Source organism: Dermacentor andersoni, unplaced genomic scaffold (genome assembly GCF_023375885.2).
Source record: "Dermacentor andersoni unplaced genomic scaffold, qqDerAnde1_hic_scaffold ctg00000039.1, whole genome shotgun sequence".
Classification (NCBI taxonomy): Eukaryota; Metazoa; Arthropoda; class Arachnida; order Ixodida; family Ixodidae; genus Dermacentor; species Dermacentor andersoni.
In genome coordinates, this window is record NW_027314752.1 from 3137268 (window position 1) to 3160561 (window position 23294).

General features: G+C 42.6%; 1 pseudogene; it reads right to left on the reverse strand.

The window, feature by feature from the left end:
• Positions 1-312: 312 nt before the first annotated feature.
• LOC126526437 (uncharacterized) lies at positions 313-23021 on the reverse strand (annotated as a pseudogene).
• Between the last annotated feature and the right edge of the window lie 273 nt (positions 23022-23294).

Sequence of the window (23294 nt, forward strand, 5' to 3'; positions counted from 1 at the left end):
AACAGAGGATTTTATTTGGTGCTCTGATGAAACAGACAGTGAAAAGCTAACTTATTGAACAATCAATTGCTTTAAGAAAGTACCGATTTGCAAAATATAAGTATGAATAGAATAAAATCAAAAGTATTTCACATCTGTTACACATGCTCAGATGCTACACATCTGTAGATTTGTAATTTGTAGTCTAGTTCAACATAGTTGTTGACCTACCCTCCATATTGTGCTCCATGGTGCTGTGCTATCCGCTTATGTCTCCTCAAACTACGAGATGGCATAAAGGACACGGAGCAGACAGTGCAACTGTATGGCCGGTCACCTGTATGAATGCGTTGGTGTATCTTCATTGCTCTCTTCCAGGAGAAGCTCTGAAGGCACAGAGGGCACTGGTGTGTTTTCACGTGTGTGGGTGTGCAGGTGCTCATTCAGGCGGTTCATTTGCGAGAAACTCCAAGAGCATGAAGTGCACTGATATGGCTTCTCGCCTGTGTGGGTACGCAGGTGTTCGTTCAGGCCGAACTTTCGCGAGAAGCCCCGAGAGCATGAAGGGCACTGATAGGGCTTCTCACCTGTGTGGGTGCGCAGGTGGGACTTCATGGTAGTCTTTTGCGAGAAACTCCGAGAGCATGAAGTGCACTAATATGGCTTCTCACCTGTGTGGGTACGTAGGTGTTCGTTCAGGCCGAACTTTCGCGAGAAGCCCCGAGAGCATGAAGGGCACTGATATGGCTTCTCGCCTGTGTGGGTGCGGAGGTGGTTTTTCAGGTTATTCCTTAATGCGAAGCTCTGAAGGCATGAAGGGCACTGATATGGCTTCTCACCTGTGTGGGTGCGCAGGTGTTCGTTTAGGCGGAATTTTTGCGAGAAGCCCCGAGAGCATGAAGGGCACTGAAATGGCTTCTCACCTGTGTGGGTGCACAGGTGTACCTTCAGGTGGATCCTTTGCGAGAAGCTCTGAGAGCATGAAGGGCAGTGATATGGCTTCTCGCCTGTGTGGGTGCGCAGGTGGTTTTTCAGGCTGGTCCTTACCGAGAAGCTCTGAAGGCATGAAGGGCAATGATATGGCTTCTCGCCTGTGTGGGTGTGCAGGTGTTCCTTCAGGCGGAACTTTCGTGAGAAGCCCAGAGAGCATGAAGGGCACTGATATGGCTTCTCACCTGTGTGGGTGCGCAGGTGGGACTTCATGGTAGTCTTTTGCGAGAAGCTCTTAAGGCATGACGGGCACTGAAATGGCTTCTCACCTGTGTGGGTGCGCAAGTGGATTTTTAAGTCACTCTTTCGTGAAAAACTCCGAGAGCATGAAGGGCACTGATACGGCTTCTTGCCAGTAGGGATGTTGGCATGTGCATCGAGATGAAACAATTTATCAGCCTCGCAGTCACATTGGTGAAGGAATCCTTGCTTTGAGTTGTCACGAGTGTCAGTTGATGGAGAAATAGGAGGCCTCGATGCTGCACAAATAAAACAAAAGTAATTAAAAATAGCATGAAATGCCAGAAATAACACAGGTGCTGAATTTAATTACAAACTTTCTCTTTCTGGGGGGGGAGACCTTGAGGGTGATTTAGGGTATGACTCAACAAAGGAATTCTGATGGTCCTTTTAAATTGACTCAATAGTTCTGCATTTTAATGCTTGATAATGCTGTTTGTGATGTACGCCTATAATAGAAATTATTTTTAACATAGGTGTAAAATTAGAAAGTGAGAGAACGTGCAGTGTTCGAAGATTTTCACGGATTTCTGGAACCTTAGCGAACACTTTAAGAATGTTTTGAGCCAGCTTGCTCGCTGATCCTTAATGAGCACTTGAGGCTAGGAGGCCTCAAGTGCTTTTTCGCTCTGCTGTGCATAACCGTGTAGCCAAGCACCCGCACGAAAGGGAGAGGTCAGTGGAGAAGTGCAATAGTGCACTGCTGCTTGTGCACAGGTGCGCAGCTACGCGTGGCGCTGAGATAGACCACTGTGGCTCGAATACATATTCAACGCAGCGATGTGGGAATATTAAACTGCTGCGGTGAGTCAGTGTAGAACCCTGGGGAAAGTGATGCACTCGGCACGCAACGGTAGGGTATTTTTTGGTTTTGTGGACAAATCTAGTTCGTGATATCCATTGGTAGCACAATTTCACGTCCTTAAAATTAGGTTTTAAATACGAGGATCTCAATGGGAATTTCACAGAGAATTTAATCTACTTCGTTGTATCCATTATTTTGTTATATCCCATTTCGTTAAAAGGAAGTTTGAGTATTTGTTAATTACTAAACGCAAAATAGCGACTCGTACAAAGGAGGAATGAATGACAATGAATGTGGAGAAAGGAGTTTCGACATACATGAATGGAAAGATCTAGGCGTTACCCAGGAGATAATGAAAGTTTGAGCAGTCGAGAACCTTGCCCTGAAGTCGATGAAGATAGCAATAGGGGCTTGTTGGTACGGCATATCTTATTTTGTTATAGCGCAACCTTGACAAGGACAATAGAAGGCACAGCGCTGTGTGTGTCAGATGTGCCTTCTATTGTCCTTGTCAAGGTTGCGCTATAAAAAAATAAGACTTGCCCTGAAGTGTAGCTTTGTGGCAGCACATGCTGTGCTGCCAAAAAGACGCACCTCAAATAGAAATTCCTGTAATCCGTACCCCAAGCCTGACCTTACTCTTAAAGATTTACAACTTTTGGAGCGAGCTATAGGTGCAAAAATATGGCAACTTTTTTTTAGTGATATTGCCAGTCTTCATCTGCGAAAACTACTTGCTAATTTGGGTTTTTCTCAGTACCGGCCTTATAGGCTTAACAAAGTATGACAACATCTTCAGTTGCAGTTTTGTTCAAAGAGGAACAATATTACATGCACTCTACTCATTGCGCTCAGCTCAGGCATCCTCTGTGAGAACATCTGAATAATGGCATAAGTGAGTGCCACAGTCACCGAGTACTTAGGATGACAGAGGCGAATCAAAGAGCACAATAGCACTTTCGAACCAGGTAAAAAAGCAGATAGTTTCGTTTTCTGCACGAAACGACTGCATAACATGGGAACCAGCACACAAAACCGAAGTATGTCTCTCCTGTTACGGCACAGAGTAAAACAAAGATTCACAGACATTCTGGTACTAGGTTTTACAATTTCTCTAACTGTGAAATCGTTTATTGAAGCAACAGATCAAACAGATAGTTGTTGCCTTCAATAATTCCCGAAGTCATATATTACTGTGAGTGACGTCACGGCATTGTAGGAGACATAGGCACACCCTTGAGGTTAACCTTGACTCATTGGCTAAGAATGCGGCAATTCGCGCTGTAATATATTGCGGGGTAATACTGCGGAAAGCCGTGCTTGTGGAAGAAGTGCCAATGATGGGGCTTCTCCCCATGCTGTTGCACTTGAGTGCAATGTGTGCATCTATCGCATAGTCACAACTGTCACAATAGTTAAGGCAGCTCTGCTGTACTTCCTTGTGCTTGACAATTCGTAAGAAGCCGTTATATATGCTTCTCTGTCCACAGAAGCATAACAAGTAATTGAATCGGCCGATTACATGTTTCTACAACACAAAATTATAGCAAAAATACTAAACGATCTTAACATCAGGCTAATTCTCCTCTTATGTCAAATGAGCAAGGTTCACAGTTCATGGAGAAAGTTAAGTTTATTTACTACAGGCATACATAGTAGAAACATATAAATGAAGTTGCATCGCCATACGTCTCTTTGGTAACATTTGTTTAATATAAGATGCCAATAAAAAGCAAAATTAAGCCTGTTCTCTGCACAATGAGGTTTTGGTACACCACAGTTAGTGCTATTCACTCGCTTTCCTTAAATGAATCTCCAGATTCACTCCTTAGTTATCAAACTTGAAAAGTTTCTTTTTGGAAGATTGAATGTTTATCCTGATTCACTTTTCACATACGGCATTCAAACATGCATCGCCAAATTAGGGGGGAGGTTAAAGTCTGTGTGTGCCTGACGAGGCCTGCCCTCCTGGCAGTCACAACCAATGCACTTGAGACGGCAACATGCTTCCATGTGCAGCAGCACCAGAATCACACCAAAAAAGAACATCCACAATTCTGCACAGTATAAAAACATTTCAGCATAACCTATTTTTAACTACAGCTGTGAAATAGAGCACCACATACAGCACTAAAATATAAATAAGTAATCACCCACATCAGGACCACAATAGGTCGATGTTGTGTGTAATATCACTCGAGAAATAAGGTTTTCAAAGAGCTCCAGCCACACGGGAAGGTGCGAGGCGAAATCCGGCAACACTGGTGCGCGCGGTTGTACCCCCACTCTCTATTCCCCCCGGCCGCGCTTCGCTTCGCCGCTCATTCTTGGCTCAGCAGCCGTTCAATATGGAGTTTCCCATTGTTGAACCCGCCAAGTGCAAGATTCATTCCGTAATTCACTTCTTGCCTGCCAAAGGGACTCCACCCGTGGATATTCATCGTCAGTTGAGACAGGTGTATGGCGACATGTGTATGTCCGTTCAACACGTCTGAAAGTGGTGCAGGGATTTTAGTGCCGTTCGGAAGGAAGTCCACAATGAAGAATGGAGTGGAAGTCCGTCAGTTTCGGAGGAGGTTATTGAGATGGTCCAACGCGAACTGCTTCAAAACTGGAGAATCACCGTCCGTTAACTTGTTGCTCCGATTCCTAGGAGTTCTTACGACACAGTGACAGAACTGGGGTATCGCAAGTGTTGTGCTCGATGGATACCCGTATTATTGACTTCAGACCACAAGGAGCAACGCGTCGACTGTGCTCGCCAGTTTCTTCAAAAGTGTCAAGAAGATAAGGAAGTATTCTTGGATTCCATTATTACGGGAGACGAAACGTGGGTGTTTCATTTCATTCCCGAAAGGAAAAAAATCCAAACGGTGGCGTCACCCAGAGTCACCAGTCGCAAAGAAGTTCAAGCAAGCTCCTTCTGCTGGCAAAGTCATGGCCAGTGTTTTTGGGCATCGTAAGAGAATACTGCTGATCGATTTCATGGAACGTAGGACAACAATCAACTCAGACAGTTATTGTGCAACACTGAGAAAACTCAGGCAAGCTATCCAGAACCGAAGGCGAGGATGACTCGCAGCCGCTGCTTTCGACAACGTTCGACCTCACGTCTCCCGCAAAACCCAGGAACTTTTCACAAACTTTGGGCGAACTGTCATGCCCCACCTACCATACAGTCCAGACCTTGCGTGTAGCGATTATCACTTGAACGTTTGAGTGGCCAACGCATCAGAAGCGACGATGAAGTCAAAGAGTTGAAACGCTTCCTCAATGGTTTGGCGGCGGAGTTCAACGACATTGGGAGACAGAAATTGGAGAATCGTCTACAAAAATGCGTAGAAAAAGATAACGATTATGCAGAAAAATAGAGCAAAGTTTCATCTTTCAAATGGTATAAACATCTATGAGAATAAACAATATTGTCTATTTCTAACATTCATGGTAACTTTATTTCTGGATGAACTCTTAATAGATCCATAATTCATTCTTTGTAAAGTATTTTACAAGGGAACTCATGATTTAGATTTTCGCTTGCTTTATCATTCAATAACGTTATGATGCTATGTTCAAAGTTCAGACGACCACAGTTAGTTGTAGCCTCAGGAGTCCTGCAAGAAACATATCGCAGTTGAGAAACAACACCAGGCTGTGCAAGTGAACAAAACCTAAGGTTAGGTTTGCTGTGGATCAAGTAATCAGCCTATATTATATACTATATTATAATATATAATATAATAATTAATATACTATAAATAAATATTATATATTATATTGTATATTATAAGCTTTAATATATGTATCAGACCAACTGAGAGTGGTGTATTGGAACGCAAGTAATTAATGTGCTGAATCAAGGTTAACTGTTCACTAAATACCAGTCCATGAAAACGCATTGAGCTCACACATTCTATTTTCTTGCTTTCTTAAACTGATGACAGGATCGAAGGGCAGAATTCTGTTTGGTTTTAAGGACAATAAATATTAAATATTGTGTTGTGCACATTCAGCTGAAGCTTGATCATGTTAAGAGAAATATTTGTTTGCATTTACTAGAGTGTTCAAGACGTTGTGACAGCAGAAAGATATGTTAGTGTCATCTACACACAGAACTATATCACCTGAACTAGGTATACCGATATCACTATGAACTAGGAGAAGCAAGGGCCCTAAAATGCAGCCTAGTGGAACAACCGTGGAACATATGCCAAAAGTAGATGGGTCACAGTTTACAACTGTGCTGCACTGTATTATAGACGAGAAATAACTTCTGGGGAATTCTCATGCTTTTTGAAGTTCAATGTATCAGTAATGGCCATTTTTTTGTTCTATTAAGCATATTTTTTGCGATAATTTCTTTATTACGTAACAGTGTTCTAAAATTGTTCAATATAAGGAATAATTCGATGCACTTATGTTCGACATTTATTCAGGTTTGACTTTACACATGAAAGAGACGTCAAATTCTTCATCCTTGCAGGACAAATAAATTTGGTTAGTGCCGACACCTAGGGCATATTATACCGAGCAGTCTCTTTCTTATACTCTTCCAGCATTATTAAATAAATTAAACGAAAAATTTTTTGACCCCTTTCAGCATTCAAGTCATGCTATTAAGCGATTTTTTCATAGCAAACTTACGTGATATTGCACTCAGTTTAAAGCTATACCGCTTTTGTTTTTTCGTTTCCCCATAACATGTTATTTGTTTATTTTGTTGCATATGTTTTGCGCTGCAATGCGTAGCGTTGCTTTTTACGAAGTGTTTTGTTACCTTGTTTCAGTGTTTATTTGGAAAATTCAATATCGCTGCCTGTGTGCTGTACTGCCAAGTTGATAAAGGGGGCAGGACCTCCGTCAAGCTTACGAGCTTCTAGTGTTGTCTCATTCTCTGTCCAAGAGAAAAATAAAGACTGAATTGAATTGAATACTGTGCCGCTTCGTAAATAACATGTAGAAACCCATTGGTCCCATTAGGCTCCTAAACCATTGCTGAGAACACAACTAAGGGGCATAATTTAATGCTTTGGTGTGAGGAAAAGTCTTAAAATATATGTACCACAACATTGTCATTTTTATTTTCCGAGAACGGGATTATATGTATTTACTAAAGACGTATTTGTATGTGTACAACCCGTAAGAAGGCATGTTACTGGTATGTTCATTTGTGCAGCAACTGATGCTAGAAGATAACCCTTTAAGAAAGATCTCACGTTATAGTTGTAAACCTTAAATGGGCGGTTACAAGCTTGTTTTCTGTATCGAGGTTATACAGTTCATAGCACAGATCTATGCTTTTTAGCTAGAACACAAAGGAACGCCCAATACTTTTCTTGCCTCTGTTTTCTTCTACTCGATATCCCAGCCTTCTCAAGGCTTCTCTTCCTAAATTGCTTAGCTTGAGTCTTTGGAGTTGGCTTCTTCCATGAGCTCCCGCCAGCTTTTGCCACGTGTTGTGTATTATGATGCTACTGGCGCATGCCATTTCAAAACAGCTTTTGCAGCCACTAGAAATCCATTTTGGACCAGTAACACAGACATTCGGAGCAGATTGTTAAAGTAATTGCAAACTATATTATACGAAGTTTTTACAGTGGGCAGGTTATGTGAAAGCAGTAGGTAGTCACTCACTCATAAACGCAATCCAAACACGAAAATCACCCACCACTTCATCACAGCGCTTAGTATAGACTGTGGCGAAGCGCTGGTGCCTAGGGTGCGCTTAAAAACAACTTCAGTGGCTTAGAAAAGCATGGAAGTACTTAGACATGCTACGACGCGATTTCGGAGGAGTTGTGAGAACATTCAGCATTATCTTGCTGCCATAAATGCAGTCTTTAATCTGGACTACTCTGTGGAAAACAACTATGTTAGTCATAAAGCACAAACTAGTACCATAGGCGCACCGTACTTCTTTACCTCTATATGGAACCCGCTATTTTTCTGAAATTTTCGCCATCCCACAAGGCCATTATCTCCACATTTTACAAGTCCGTTAAAATTTAAGTATCGGTAACTTTGATAAAACAAATGCCGTACGGGAAAATAGTTGCTTGCACAAACAGTTTATCTGCTCTGCCAGACAACTTTTCAACAGAACAGAACGGCAAACAAAAAATGTATTTTTTTCACGATTTATATTATACAATTATAATTAAAATTTTCACCGATCCTAGAGAAGACAACAAATTTTCCTCGATTCTTCAAGAACATTTCCGTTCCGAGATAATTATAAAATTTGACACTCAGTAGGATAATTTCACGCTGATAGGCGAGGGTCTAAACGAAAACCCACACACATCCTCCAAACATCCCCACAATTGACATAGCTTATTATGTCGAAATGTCAGCTGATGGCGGGCAGTAGTGCAACTGCCAGAACCTCCGACAAAGTTCTAGGCTGGCGTGCTACATAATCAGCTACCTCACGGGGAAGGTTTGTCTGTGTTGGCACTTTCACCTTTCAATGTTAAATTAGCATACTGAGTCGCCTACCAGAATTATGAATTTCTCACAAGAACATCCGAATAATTGTGCGGACAGTCTGAAAATGGCAACTTTAGTGGGCGAAAAAATTTCACTCTTTTTGTAGCACCAGCGGCATGAAAAATGTACTTAGTTTTGCCCAGTTCTGTGCTTAACTGGTGTCCTGGGGCACGATAACGTAAAGCTATTCCAAACATTTCTATTCAAATTCTGCAATCATCCCTCCGTCATTGGCCAACAACTTTTTTTTAACCACCCCCACTTCGCCTGTGTTATACGCGACGTCACGAAAACCGCGGTAACTCCCCATGTGATATGAACACACTGATTATGCATGACTGCAATGAACAAAAAAATAGTTATATCTGATGCGACGCCTTTTCGCCATTAGATCTCGGCTATTGGTCAAAAGTTTTCGGGCTGCAACCACTTCACCTGCCTGTCACGCGACGTCACAAAACCGCGAAAACTCACCGCGTCAAAGTGACGTGTACGCGTTAAAGATGCATTAATATGCCGAACAAAACTGAATTTTTCTCTGAATAGCCGCAGGCTGTCCCGTTCCGAAAGGAATAAAAGATGGCTGCCGCCGATCGCTCAGGCACTGACTACTCGCACCTGCCGGAGAGAATGGGTTTATTTGCGTACAATAATACTTTTTGCGTGACTGCGTGTAACGTTTTCGAGCAGTTTAGGCACGTTTACGACTTCGTTCTGCCAACTCTTTGCTGAAGATCCGTTTTACCGTCATTCTAAAGCTTCCGTTGCATGCCGCCGCGATTGTCGACGAGCCACCGTAAACTAAGGGAAAGCGGACCAATCACAGACGGCAGCAACACCCTCTTCATGCGATTATCGATTTTCAGTGCAGTGGCTCGGCCCCATCGAATCCCTCTCCACTTATGCGTGCTCCTCGCCTCTTGTCAGCCAATTAGATAAGACAAGCCGCTCAGTGTAGGCAATGTTATTCGTTTTTCAAGCAACCAAATGTGACCTCCTATGTACTACGAGGAGAGCGTTTGATTTGTCAGTCCAGACAACCCTGCGGGTGACCGCCCGATGCCTGCATCGGCGGTTACGCAAATTTTTGCGTCAGGAGATTGGAATAAAAACCTAATGGAATAGTTTTACGTTATAGGGCCCCTGCATGATCAAACTACCGCGACGACGGACACCGAGGAGGTGTTCCGCTTTCCTTTGTCTTGCAGCTCAATGCAAATCACACACAGTAAAAAATGTAGATACAGTAGAACCTCGTTCATTCATTTTCGAAAAACCGCAAGGAAAAATATACTAACTAGGAAAACGTACGACTTGAAGTAACTAAATACTAACAATAAAAAATATACCGACACACGAGTGCCGGCAACGCGTACCTACGGCGTCGACAAAAGGCGTCTTCTGCGGGGTCCGCGATTCGCATGGCTAATGCAGTAGTAGACGCCGCGGTTGTCTCCATTTTGTACGGAGCGGCGGACAAGGAGGACATCGAGGCACCCTAGCAGCCGCCGGAGAAGAACGCTCCTCCTCCCTCGACTGACCCCCATGCCTCACGCGCGCTCGCGTGCGCGCCGCTCCTTCTCCCATGCTAGGATCGACCCGATCCTAACATTTCATTTCGCGCAGCATAGCGCCACGTTGCTATGCTGCGCGATGCTATTTTTATACTCTGCTTTTCTTCTCAACTCTCTCTCCCTCATCTCGGCGAAGCTGCGCACGTCAAGAAAAACCCATCGTGCTTCTAGCAGCTCCACTGTAAAATTGTTCACGACCTTGACATCTGTGCCACTGAGCCCATCATCAGAAGTGGTACAGTCATTTCACACTTCAGCGCAGGTCCTTGCGCTGGCAAAAAGCCTAGTTTGCGCACGAGAAAACACTTTTGGCACAGAGTCCGATGGACGTGTGCTTACCATATACCATGTAAATTTTAACTGATATAGTCCATGCGTTATCGAAACGGGTTTTCACGATGCTTACCTTATAAGCAAGGTCTGGAAATAATGCGGTGCTTCTCCACACAGCAACGCGCAAAGGGTGCTACAGATGGTTTCGTCGATACGGCGCAGAGAAGGAACCACAGAAAGATCATCATCGAAAGCATGTTTATTAACCCATGATGCAACACAGCACGACAGTCTCGGCTTGTGCACAAAGGCTTACCGCAAGGACGATAAGTACGCGCACCGGCACTTAACATGACATCACGCCATATACTCATGTCATGCCACCAACATTAGAGAGTTTTTGAATAAGGGTAGCAAAGGATTCGCAGCCGCAAATAAAATAGTGCCAACGCCACTGCGCATGCGCGAGGAGCGAACAGGGTTTTGCATTTGCATCGGTGACTATTTCAATGAAACAGCACAGCGACCCAAGTTCGACGCAAAACTTTTCCTTCAACAAACATGCCGTCACCCATCGAAGTTGTGGCTCTGGCTGTGTACCACATTTAACCTGATTCATTAAGAACATCTCAAACTATGCACCACGCGGGACTCTGATGGCAGCGGCTCTTTTGCAAAGCGCTGCTTTCGCCCATAAACATAGCAAAACCTTAACTTTATTCCTAAAATGTGATATCCCCCTTCGGCAAACCCCATGGTACCACGCAGGTTCGATGAACACCGAAATAAAGTGGCAGCAATACGCTAGTGGCCTTATATTGCACTTCCGTTAGCAAAAGTGCGTATGACGAACAGGACGGCTCCGATAAACCCCTGGAGTATGGAGGGGACTCTGCTTCCTGCTATAATGATGATGATGACGTGCTGTTGGTTCTGATTTCAATCTTTCGAGCGACGGAAGGAAGGATTCGCTCTTATGCATACTTTGGCGCAGGCTCAGCAAATGTTTTGGCTAAAATGCCGTTTTGGCGCAAGATGGCGCGAAGGCGTACACTCGGTGCTGTTTGGTGCTATTGGCGCAAGTTTTCCACTACGTGTTAAGCTGGAAATATCGAACACGATTCTATACAGCGTCTGAAACTGATCACAATTTTACATTGGTCATAAGAGGGAGCAGCACAGAGCCTTCCTAGGCGCCAGTGCAATTGGTCTCTGCAACCTGAAAAGCGACGCTGTCCTGTTGCCCATGCAGCCCGAACACGTTGGGGTGGAAGGCATTCAAAATAGACAAAAGTCCAAAGATAAAACCACGGGACGATACAGGTTGAATCGGGGAAACTTCATTTGGCACACTGCAAAGGTACCAAATGAAGTGAAGTTTGATGGTGTGCAGAAACTGTGCTTGAGGACCAAGCCTCGTTTTGAAAAAGTCAAGGAACACTTGCGGCATAGGGCGGGCGTAGATTTTTCATATTTTGCTGAAATGTAGGAGGATTCGGTGCAATCAGTGGGGCGGTAGCACCACTGTGTGAATACCTAAGCTTAGTAGCTTTTCCGTTTTTTTAGCCATTGTTTCGGCATCTGTAATGCTCAATTTATGCTGAGTCAAAATTATTTAGATGAAAACACACTCTAAGTGTGTAAAAGAAAAGTTATGTCAGCGTGGACAACATGAATCGTGCACAAACATCAGCGTTCATGGATCCATCTTTAATCTTTCGCACAGCTGAATGCCACCATGGTGGTATCGTTCGAAAGATCAGTGTTTCACCTTTTCGTTCCCACACTCCTCACACAAGAGCAAGTGCAAGAACAAAAAAAATCAGGGGAAGGTCTGACAAATTTTGCATGGCAAGGGGCCCTGCTAATGGCTCACCACACCAGCAAGCTGAGAGAGGCCTCATAATTGGCTGTTGCTACGGCAACAGTGCAACAACGCTCTAGTTGGCATTGACAGGCTTGCTTCCAAGTTGGTCTACCATTTCTTCTTTGATCACACCATCATTTTACAAGCAGCATTTCTTCGATGCTTGTTTTGAGAAGTTCGAAACCGGATCACTTACGGAAAGCAAAGTACGATCATTATCTGATTGTAAGCAGAGAAAGAGAAAGCGTTTGTCACAACTATCAGAAGAGCCATTCATCAGATCGTGCCGGACAGCAGAAGTCTTAGAAGCATCATGCAATTCCATATCACGTTGGCAGTTTAGCTCTAGCAAAGCAAACTGCCCCATGTCATGGAGTCGCGGACTACAGAACAATGCACACATAGCACACGTGGCGTTTTACTTGGCAAACCATACAGGACCATAGAGAGTGCACAGGCGCTTACCCTTGCAAGTCTTTGAACAGTCACGGGTTCTTGCAGCCTAATTCTGTTTAGTGACTAGGTGCATAACGTCACCGTTAGTGGAGACAGTGCATTTGCAGAACCTAGAAACGCAAACGCAGCACAGCGTCTGCTACATGCAGTTCGTGTTCAACACAACGTGGATCTCCTGCGCTCTCGTGAGCTTTGCTGTGCGATTCATTTTCACACTTTGAAAATGAATGCTGCTTCATACTAGCAGGAAATTAACCACCTTTGTCAAAAAGAATCCAATTGAGGTGCCTTACGATTGAATGAACCGATTTCAATACATTTGGTTTCTTTTCGTTCAGCAAAAGGCCAGCTTCATTTTAAAGCCTTTCTTTTCGTCATAGGCACAACAGCTAAAATTCCCAACATTTGCGAATTTTGAGTGAGATTTTCTCAGCATTTTTTTGTGTGTGTGTGAGGTGCCTCTGCGTTGAAGATGTCCTAAGGATGTCTCTATGAACGGATTTAAGCAAGCTTGGTATTGTTTTTTCAGTAAGAACCCAATTATAGGCTAAAGCTTTCTTTGATAACCTTGGCACATTATTAATCAGGTGATATGCAATATATGCAAGGTGATATGCAGAGGGCAGTAAATGGGATATAATAGGGCTCAGTGAAGTTAGGAGGCCAAAAGAAGCATATACAGTGCTAAAAAGCGGGCACGTCCTGTGCTACCGGGGCTTAGCGGAGAGAAGAGAGCTAGGCGTCGGATTCCTGATTAATAAGAATATAGCTGGTAACATACAGGAATTCTATAGCATTAACGAGAGGGTGGCAGGTCTTGTTGTGAAACTTAATAAGAGGTACAAAATGAAGATTGTACAGGTCTACGCCCCTACATCCAGTCATGATGACCAGGAAGTCGAAAGCTTCTATGAAGACGTGGAATCGGCGATGGGTAGAGTGAAAACTAAATACACTATACTAATGGGCGACTTTAATGCTAAGGTAGGTAAGAAGCAGGCTGGAGACAAGGCAGTGGGGGAATATGGCATAGGCACTAGGAATATCAGGGGAGAGTTATTAGTAGAGTTTGCGGAACTTAATAATATGAGGATAATGAATACCTTCTTCCGCAAGCGGAATAGCCGGAAGTGGACGTGGAGGAGCCCGAACGGCGAGACTAGAAATGAAATAGACCTCATACTCTGCGCTAACCCTGGCATCATACAAGATGTGGACGTGCTCAGCAAGGTGCGCTGCAGTGACCATAGGATGGTAAGAACTCGAATTAGCCTAGACCTGAGGAGGGAACGGAAGAAACTAGTACATAAGAAGCCGATCAATGAGTTAGCGGTAAGAGGGAAAATAGAGGAATTCCAGATCAAGCTACAGAACAGGTATTCGGCTTTAACTCAGGAAGACGACCATAGTGTTGAAGCAATGAACGACGATCTTGTGGGCATCATTAAGGAGTGTGCAATAGAAGTCGGTGGTAACTCCGTTAGACAGGATACCAGTAAGCTATCGCAGGAGACGAAAGATCTGATCAAGAAACGCCAATGTATGAAAGACTCTAACCCTACAGCTAGAATAGAACTAGCAGAACTTTCTAAGTTAATCAACAAACGTAAGACAGCTGACATAAGGAAGTATAATATGGATAGAATTGAACATGCTCTCAGGAACGGAGGAAGTCTAAAAGCAGTGAAGAAGAAACTAGGAATTGGCAAGAATCAGATGTATGCGCTAAGAGACAAAGCCGGCAATATCATTACTAATATGGATGAGATAGTTCAAGTGGCTGAGGAGTTCTATAGAGATTTATACAGTACTAGTGACGCCCACGATGATAATGTAAGAGAGAATAGTCTAGAGGAATTCGAAATCCCACAGGTAACGCCGGAAGAAGTAAAGAACGCCTTGGGAGCTATGCAAAGGGGGAAGGCAGCTGGGGAGGATCAGGTAACAGCAGAATTGTTGAAGGATGGTGGGCAGATTGTTCTAGAGAAACTGGCTACCCTGTATACGCAATGCCTCATGACTGCGAGCGTACCGGAATCTTGGAAAAACGCTAACATAATCCTAATCCATAAGAAAGGGGACGCCAAGGACTTGAAAAATTATAGACCGATCAGCTTACTGTCCGTTGCCTACAAAGTATTTACTAAGGTAATTGCAAATAGAATCAGGAACACCTTAGACTTCCGTCAACCAAAGGACCAGGCAGGATTCCGTAAAGGCTACTCAACAATAGACCATATTCACACTATCAATCAGGTGATAGAAAAATGTGCGGAATATAACCAACCTTTATATATAGCTTTCATTGATTACGAGAAAGCGTTTGATTCAGTCGAAACCTCAGCAGTCATGGAGGCATTGCGGAATCAGGGTGTAGACGAGCCGTATGTAAAAATACTGAAAGATATCTACAGCCGCTCCACAGCCACTGTAGTCCTCCATAAAGAAAGCAATAAAATCCCAATAAAGAAAGGCGTCAGGCAGGGAGATACGATCTCTCCGATGCTATTCACAGCGTGCTTACAGGAGGTATTCAGAGACCTGGATTGGGAAGAATTGGGGATAAGAGTTAATGGAGAATACCTTAGTAACTTGCGATTCGCTGATGATATTGCCTTGCTTAGTAACTCAGGGGACCAACTGCAATGCATGCTCACTGACCTGGAGAGGCAAAGCCGAAGGGTGGGTCTAAAAATTAATCTGCAGAAAACTAAAGTAATGTTTAACAGTCTCGGAAGAGAACAGCAGTTTACGATAGGTAGTGAGGCACTGGAAGTGGTAAGGGAATACATCTACTTAGGAGAGGTAGTGACTGCGAATCCGGATCATGAGACTGAAATAGTCAGAAGAATAAGAATGGGGTGGGGTGCGTTTGGCAGGCATTCTCAGATCATGAACAGCAGGTGTCCATTATCCCTCAAGAGAAAAGTTTATAACAGCTGTGTCTTACCAGTACTCACCTACGGGGCAGAAACCTGGAGGCTTACGAAAAGGGTTCTACTTAAATTGAGGACGACGCAACGAGCTATGGAAAGAAGAATGATAGGTGTAACGTTAAGGGATAAGAAAAGAGCAGATTGGGTGAGGGAACAAACGCGAGTCAAAGATATCTTAGTTGAAATCAAGAAAAAGAAATGGGCATGGGCAGGACACGTAATGAGGAGGGAAGATAACCGATGGTCATTAAGAGTTACGGAATGGATTCCAAGGGAAGGGAAGCGTAGCAGAGGGCGGCAGAAAGTTAGGTGGGCGGATGAGATTAAGAAGTTCGCAGGGACAACATGGCCACAATTAGCACATGACCGGGGTAGTTGGAGAAGTATGGGAGAGGCCTTTGCCCTGCAGTGGGCGTAACCAGGCTGATGATGATGATGATGATATGCAATCTAATTCGAGTAAGGTAACTTCTTATCTCCAATGTCGAAAAGTTTTTAATCAATAGTAAATTACACCTATGTTTTATCAGCTTTAACCTCTGTGGTGGACCTTTGAGAATAACCATATCTTTCTGATCATTAATTTTTCGAATAAATTATTATAACAAACCGTGCGAAATCACCTAATTGCAATCTGGCATTTCGTCATATATACTTATCTAGGTCACATACTTGAAATCTGTTTGTTCAGTTTAAATTCCATTCAGTGATACACCTGCTTACCAATGTTTATTAAGATAAGTTGATAAATAAAAAATGAATACTTTTTAGGAAGCTCATCACTTTTTTAACAGGAGTCAAATAACTGGAAGTCTATCGGTAGGCAAATGGCGCAGGTGGTTCCAGTCCATAAATCAGGCAATGTGCACTGTCCTGAGGACTACCACCTTATCTCAAGAAGCAGCATTCCATGCGAACTTTTAGAACATGCAATATATTCTCACCCCATCATCATTCTGGAAAGTAACTCATTCTTTCATCCATGTCAGCAGGGTATTAAAAGAATACATTCATGTGATAAAAAAATTTGTTTCATCAATGATTGGTTCATTACTTGAGATCAAGGATTTTATGTTGAGTGCTTTCAAGGCCTGTAGCCAATACAGAATGGAGTGTTAACAAAGCAAAATAATGCACAGATAATTATGGAAAGGAAATGTATCAGGGCAATAGTGTCAGACTGATGTTATGAATGAATGTGCATCTGGTATTAGAACGGTGGAAGTAGGAAGGCGGTTCCAGTCAACACTTGTGTGGGGCAAGAAAGATTCATGGTACCTGTTCGTTTCGTGGCTGGCACGGAAATTTAATGTCTGGTGAAATCTCGATGAAAAATAGGAAGATGGTGGGATCTGTTTTCTTCAGTACATTGTTGGAGTGATAGACCTTGGGGAAGAGGCAAAAGCGAGCAAAGTTGTGGCATTATGAAATATGGCAGATTGTTTCCTTTTTCGTGCATGTTATGCAGGAATAGCGTGAATTGTTCGATAAAGTAAGGCCAATTGCTCGATGTTGGAACTTTTAAGTGCAAGGTTTAGCTATGTTTAATTTTTATCCCAAATGGCAGATGTGTGTTTAGTTTTGAGCGAACTAGGTTTTCATAGAGCGTCAGTGTTTGCCGAAGAAAATGAAAAATTACAACCTAGATGTTTGAATATGCGATTACCATTAGTAGTAAAATAAAGATGCATATTGCCCGACAGATAATTAATTATGCGATGGTCACGACATTTGTGGGCGATAACTTATGATAGCAGTGTCATTCAGAAGTATGTATTGATTGCAATTGTTTACAGTATGTGATATGCACATCGATTTACACTTCTCAGTGTTAAGTTTATTTATCCATTTGCTACACCGGAGTGACACATTATTGAGATCCCTATGCCACGTATATGAATCACCAAGGTTAGTGATCTTGCGGTAGATTACACAGTCATCTCCGAACAGATCAATTAACGATTTCACAGTTAGGAAGATCATCAATGTAAATCAAGAATGGCAAGAGCAGCAAGATGGATCCTTGTGGCACTTTGGGTGCAACTGGTGAATAAGAAGATGAGCAATTATTGGCTGCGACATACGAGTTTGATGGGAAATTCCTTTACCAAGACGAATCATTTGCTTGAATATTAAGCTGCTTAAGTATAAGGGCACGTAGAATATGACTACAGCGTGAAGATTAAGCTTTGAGCAAATGTAGAAACATCACACTGACACATTTTGGGGTACAAAATGTCTTACAACAAAATTAACATGAGCTGCAAATTCTGGCACAAAAAAAGCTTGCCCAGGAAATCAACATTTACTGCACTTCCCTCAAAGCCACTGAAGGCCACGTCCTCTGACGCACTGTAAAAAAATGCAGCTACATCAGCCTGTAGCATTGTTGGGTTACATTCATCAGCTTCCAAATAACCTTGAGACGAATTTTTTAGCACTTTGAAACCTGTCACTAGCACAGCCTCGTTAGCATGGCGTGCTGAAGATGTACAGGGGCGGCCACTGCTAGCGGGAACACTGGAGCTCGTGGCAGCCCTCCGCGCAGTGCCACCAACTGCGCCTCATGAAGTTGCGACAGACGACTCGCCATGGCAGACAACTCGCCAGGCTTTTCACAAATCGCTTTGATTGTGCATGCCCCGGAAGACTTCATGAGGCGCCGGTGGCGGAGCTCTTCGCATAGCCATGCCTCCCGTATTCCCGCTAGCACTGGTCGCGACATTACATACACAAACAATGATCACATCATGCCTGCTTGAAAACATGCAAAAAAAAGGTTTAATGGTGACTGGAAGCTGAAGGTACCAAGACTATTGCTCAACTGCTGAGACTTCCCACATATGCAACTGATGATGATGATAACCAAGTGCTGCTTGCTTAGTTGGAAGGCGCCATTGCAAAGATTGTACATGCTCACAATATAGGACGAGTTTGTTGCTGGATCCAACCTTCCTAGCTCTTCGAGACATCTACTGTCTACGAATATTACAGCAAATGTAGTGCTGATTAACGATTCTGTTCTGTGCAGCAGTGGTTTAATAAGGGTTCGCAAAAGCATTTTCAGGGTCCACAGAGCCCTTGCGCGCAAGTTGAATTCAAGAGTTCATTGTGCCGTGCATCACACCTTTTGTAGGACTATGCAAGATGGTGCTTGCCAACCATGGTAATTAATCAGAGGAGTCCATATCATTACTGCTACTACATATATGGCGTTTGGCACGGGCCAGGAAACCTTTCTCTTGGCAGGGTTGACAAAGTTCCTGTTCACAATCTGGTCACACTATCATCTAGCGTGACACCGGCTAGTTACGAGGGTACAAAAGTTTGAGGATAGAAAGTCTGGGTGTATGAAAACAAGCGTTAATGCAAGCTGCAATGCATTTTGTGTGGAGAAATTCTTGCATAAAGCTCCCTTTCATTAAAGCAAGCTAGCCTGCCATCGGACACAGCACCCAGCCTATCAAGACAAGGACCTCGACTTCTTTAAGACTGTAAAAAAATGCCTTGAAAATGTAAAATTTTGAGAAATCAACTATATCACTGTACATCCCCTCATCAAAATTTCCCAATTTTTTGTTTTCGGGCTATATGAATTTTCGCATCATCCCAAGAGACTCATAGAGATTCTGCTGTAAATATTCGCACTCCTGAAATGTATTGCAGCTTTCTTAGATATTATTTTTGCAGTTGTTTACAGTAACCGACCAATTTGAGATTGGCTCCAGAAAATCAGGCATACCGAAAAAATGAATTCACAGAAAAAAATATCAATTTATTTAAAGAGCGGCTTACACTCGTGAATATATTTCTGTGATGTTCTATGTTGTCACACTAATAAATCAGCTTGCACATTGACAGGGTGTCATTGACATTGTAAACAGCCGAAAGCACCATGCAGGCTCGCGTCAGTAGAGCTAGTTGGCAACAGTCATTAGCTCCTCAATGCGGGAGTACAACTCATCTTCTTACAGCACCTGACAAACTATTTTGTCGTTAGTAAGTACAGCACAGAAGTAGATCTCGTTTGCAGCATTGGTGGACTGCTCCAGCGTCATTTCTATAAGCAAATGCTCGATGAGGTCAGTAGGTAAAGTCTACTGATCAGGTTACTAAAGCTGCAATCATTGCATGACGACAGCATTTCATGTTAAATCATGAAAGCTGCGTGGCTCCATACTGTGTTCTCAGTCAGGGCCTCCATGCATCCAAAGCCATGCTGACTGCAGAGATAAAGTCAACATTGTAGCGTTTGTCACTGTCCACACATACCCCCACAAGATAAAGCCCACATGACCAATAGAGCTGCTTGAGAGTTCGGATAATCCCTTGGTCCATTGGCTGCAAGAGTGATGTTGCGTTTGGCGGCAAGAATTCCACTTATGTAGTTTTGAGGCCGTTGACATGGCTATGTGCAACGCACTTGCCCATTGCTATTAGAAATTTGTGTCCTTGGCACTCCAACTTCCTCCCCAGCGTCTGAATGCACTCTTTAAATAATATTTGCACTTTCTTGTTGGCTTCATACAGCACTTGAACACGCGCTCTCTAAAGACAGCTCGAATTCTTTGATTTACTGATAACAAGCATCGGAACCTTTTCAGTTCTCAGAGTATTGCTGCCGAGGGGAAAGGTCAGCTGTTCCTTGCTGTGCTTGCCACGGTGGCAAGGGAGTCCAGTGAACGCAACAGGTTCTTCAGGTAGCAACTTATAAAAGAAACCAGTTTCATCACAGTTACATGTGTCTCTGGACATGAACCTATCTTGACGATAACTTTCAGCAGCCGACTCATCTACAGCGGCACTTTCACAACAGATCTTAAAGGTTATGTTGCTTATTTGCCTAATACTTCGGACCTAGCCATTACTACATTTAAAACCCTCAATGTATATCTGAAGTGTCAGGGTTACTGGCATTTGATTTAAAGCATCACCGGACACCGACACTTGCACAGCGATCGTGGCTTTCAGCCACATCAGAATAGCTTCCTCACATTCTGGGTGGGAACCTTAGCTGACATTCTTCTGCCAGGATCCAATAGATTTCTTGGCAGGTTCCAAAACCATCAGAGTCGCGCCACAGAAAAACGAGCGCAACTTATCTCTAAAGAGTATTTCACAACTTCTCTTTAAAGAGTATTTAGTGTACATAGGAGCTTCAGCTCACCTGGTCTAAACTTTATTCAATATAACTAAAGAACTTGTTAATTATTAATATATTTAATTACACAATATGTGCCTACATAACTGGCACCCTACTTGACTTTGGTATGCTGATGTATCATGTGTCAGGTCATATCAATGTTTTCAATTGTTTCATTACATTGTTAAAAGACAATGAAATACTTTGTCACATTATGCTGAAACATGCTATGAGTTACCTCGACAGCTCAAGGTATCTGAGCGTACAGTAACGCTTGCACAAAAGAATGTCATGCAGCATGCTGTACATATATATATATATATATATATATATATATATATATATATATATATTTATATATATACATATATCCTTAGGAGCGGAACTTGCCAGAAAGAAAGATATTGTCTCGCGTGTTTACCTATTATATGTCGATACATTGTTTCCGAAAATACATCTAAACTACTGGCGTGAAAAATTAATTTGCAAGATTAAGTAGAATGCAGATGGAATAGTGCCACAAGCGAAACAAGTTAAATGTAGAATATGTTTCAAATAGTTTTCAAAAAATGAACAGCTATTATCAAAATATGTATAAAACAATGTGCACATCCGGCTGTTGATACGATTGGCAGGTTCCTGTTGTTCCCCGGCATTTTATGAAGCACTGTTCACTAAAAGCACAATTAGAGTATAAAGGACAAATCAAGAATTTGCCCGCACATAGCAAGTGCAAACAATCCCTGTATAGCCAGGAAAGTGTAGCTCGCTTAGCAACGTATACACCCTCTATCAATCACATGATCATATTTTAAGCCTATGCTATGGCCACGGGTGTGAACGGGGTTACACACATAATGCTTAAAGTGTTTGAAGGCTACTGGAAAATATGTTTACGAAGTGCCCATTCGAAGCATCAAATCTAACTTAATCAAAACAAAAACACTTCTTGAATTTATTATTTTGAGAACATGCCCTGTGAACAATGTTGTTGGTGAGGAGATTCCTCACGAGAGAGTGGCACAACTGCAATTCGTAAAGAATTTTTACAGATGTCAAAGAACATGATTGGCTCAATTTCTTGGCTTCTGCACATAAACGTATGATACAGTGCAAGTGTCTCTGCATGCTCGATTTGAAATGTAAATTTTATATAAATATTTCTGCAGATTTATGTCTCACCAGTGGTTACACGAATGCTGATACATTTCTTGAAATAAAATGTAGGAATGAATTAGGCATGGGGCACCTGACGTTTGATGCAAGACGTAAATTGCTTGTGTATATTAATTATACTAAGTGCCTTTTGTGCTAATGATTGACTTCCAACTGCCGTCACTCAACTTCTCTTGAAGCCCCTGAAAGACTGAAATACTAACATCTCTATATTGCATGCTGTCTTTCAAGTATTAAAATACAAAAAACACACAAACAATACTCATTAAACAAAGGGTTTTATTTGGTGCTCTGATAAAACAACCAGTGGAAAGCTTATTGAACAATGAATTGCTCTTAAGAACCCAGTTGCAAAAAAAACCAAACAGGCATGAATAGAGTAAGATCAAAAGAATCTCCAGGATGAACCACGTAAACCGGAACCTAGAAGCAACAAACACATGCAATGGCCTAGAAGAACAAGTTCACATGTACCAAAAGAGAATACTGGGACAAAAGAAAGGCAAGCAAAGAGCTTAGAAGCAGATCAATCAGATATCTGTAGTGTAATAATAATTATTACAATGAAGATACATAGTTCGTAGGGGCATGCGAACAGTATTGTTTGAGAAAGGATTGAACGTGAATTACTTTTCGGATAATGAAAAGCCACAATATAACAAAGCTTGCTGATTTTACCGTCTTCATTATATCAAGGTTTAACTTTATGTTTACATTTTTTCTCGTCTATAACGGCTTTGTGTGGGACACTTCTCAATTTATTCTGCTCTATTCTTTCTGACATGCTGACAAAAGATCTAGAGCAAACACAGCAACTTGAAAAAAGTTTTCCACGACTCCTTTAAGAGCACATCGAGACATTTGTGCTACCTGATGCAGAACACTACGCAACATGCTACACATCTGTAAATTTGTAATTTGGATTCTAGTTCAACATGGTTGTTGATCTACCCAACAATATCATAATGCTATGCTCTCTTACGTCTGCTCAAGTGATGAAAGTGCGTAAAAGACTTGGAGAATGTATGGTCGGTCACCTGTATGAATGCCCTGGTGTACCTTCATGGCGCTCTTCAACGAGAAGCTCTGAAGGCATGAAGGGCACTGAAATGGCTTCTTGTCTGTGTGGGTGTGCAGGTGTTTCATAAGGCTGGCTTTTTCTAAGCTCCGAGAGCATGAAGGGCACTGAAATAGCTTTTCCTCTGCGTGGATGCGCAGGTGTCTCATAAGGTTGCCTTCTGATAATCTCCGAGTATGAAGGGCACTGATATGGCTTCACACCTTAGTGGATGCGCAGGTGTTTCATAAGGTTGTCCTTTTCTGAGAAGCTCCGAGAGTATAAAGGGCTCTGATATGGCTTCTCATCTGT